Source organism: Propithecus coquereli, unplaced genomic scaffold (genome assembly GCF_000956105.1).
Source record: "Propithecus coquereli isolate 6110/MARCELLA unplaced genomic scaffold, Pcoq_1.0 Scaffold421, whole genome shotgun sequence".
NCBI classification, from domain to species: Eukaryota; Metazoa; Chordata; class Mammalia; order Primates; family Indriidae; genus Propithecus; species Propithecus coquereli.
The window spans coordinates 390,696-392,920 of record NW_012149964.1 but is presented as its reverse complement, the minus strand read 5'-3'; positions in this window follow the sequence as shown (position 1 = coordinate 392,920).

Sequence of the window (2,225 nt, the reverse complement as noted above, 5' to 3'; positions counted from 1 at the left end):
TTTCTCTTGTGAAATATATATACAGAAAAAATGCATAAAATTTATATGTATAGTAAATAATTATAAAGGAGAGTTCATACATTTACACCCAGTTGAAAAAAATTGCCAGCACCAGAAGCTTCCCATGGGGCTCTTCCTCAGCAAAAGTATGTTTTTCTTCCCAGAGTTTGCACTATTCTGAATTTTGACAATTATTTTATGTTTTACTGCCCATGTTTGTACTTCTAAACAATATAAATTAGCTTTGTCTATTTTTTTAACTCTTTTCTATCTTTTATTTTGAAAAATCTGAAACCTACAGAAAAGTAGCAAAATAGTTCAATGACCCTTTGCATATTCTTCACCTAGATTGCCAATTATTGTTAACATTTTACCATGTTTTTCTTACATCTCAGTATGTATTTTATTTGTGGAACCATTTGAAAATAAGTAATAAGCACTGGTTTTGAACTTTGTATAACAGATTTATACTATACATGTGATATTGTATCTCAAGTTTCTATAATTAAAAGTGTTTCACATTAATAGACGAATAGATCAATGAGAGAGAAGAGAATGCCCAGATCAAATTACATATAGAAATTTAGTATTTGATAAAAGTGGCATCTCACCATTGTAATAAATTAGACTAGATCAAATTTGCAAGAAGATAAAATTAGATTCATATTTCTCATCATATATACATGAATAAAGTTTAAATTGATCAGGGATCTAAATATAAAAAAATGAAACCCCACCAGCACTACAAAAAAAATGGATGGATTCTTCTTTAACTTCAGCACAGGGAAAGTTATTCTAACTATGTCTTAAAATTCAGAGGCAATAAAAGAAAGAATTGATAAATTAGACTACATAAAATTGAAAAAAAGTAAAACGAAAATCATAAAGTATGAAGTTATCAAATTCAGAAAGGATATCAACTGACAATTTATCAAAAATGTATAAAACTGGCTCTAAAATGTATGAAAAGGTATTCATACTCATTAGATAAATGCAAAATAAAACACTAAGATATGATTTCTCACCTGTAAGATTGGTAAAAATTAAGCAGTATGACAACAGAGTCTATTTGTGAAGCTGTAGAGAAACAGCCACTCTTAATATATTAATAGAGATGCAAATCAGAACAACCCATCTGGAGGTCAATTTAGCAATATTAACAAGACTTCATATATACTGACCTTTGACCCAGTAATTCCAATTCTAGAATTTACCTTGAAGATACACTTCCAACTATATGAAAACACATATAAACAAATTACACATGGCAGCATTTTCTTGGAAAGAAACTAAATGCCCGTATATAGGAGAGGGGTCAAAGAAACCATGGCAGAGCCACAAACTTTAGTTTCATGCACGTTTAAGAAAGAATGGGAAAGAGATCTATAAACTGACATGAAGTGATTTCCAGTCTATATTAAATGAAAAAAGCAGAGATCACAGAGCATATATCTATAGTGCATTACCTTTCAGGTAAAAAAGAAGGGACTGTAAGAAAATTTACAAGTATTGATTTTGTCTTGCAAAAACAAAAACTGGAGGAATGAACAAGAAACTAATGAGATTAGTTATATATAGGAGATCAGTAGAAATGGGGTGAGAACAGGATAATGGGAACAGCAGTAAAAGTAATGAGGCTTGAGTATTTTTTCAAAATAGTTCTGACTTTTAGAACCATGGTAATATTCTATGCAACAAATAGAATCAACCAGAATGCAGGGATGGAAGAAAAGAGAATGCAAACAGAAATAAGTGAAACTAAGTTCATTACAAATGAATAATACAGTCACACTGAGAGGGGCAGGGAAGAACTAATTTAAGCTAAGTTAGAAAATGGTGTTTTGAAATTGTACATTAAGGCTAATGGCAAAAAGAACTATAAACAATATTACATGCTGGTTTGTAAATTTTTTTCCTTTTATTTTTCTTTCTTTTCCTTTTATTTATTTACTTTTTTAAGAGATGCGGTCTCTCTCTGTCACCCAGGCTGGAGTGCAGTGATGCAATCATAGTTCACTGAAACCTCGAACTCCTGGGCTCAAGTGAGCCTCCTGCCTTAGTCGTCCAAGTAGCTGGGACTACAGGTACATGTCATAATGCCCAGCTTGTGTTTCATGAATGTATGTGCTAGCATTTGGGGAACTGTGTATATAATAGAATTGACAAAATAAGTAAATATATTGTCAACAATGAGAGCCAGGTATCAATGATAATTTCTTGGTTTT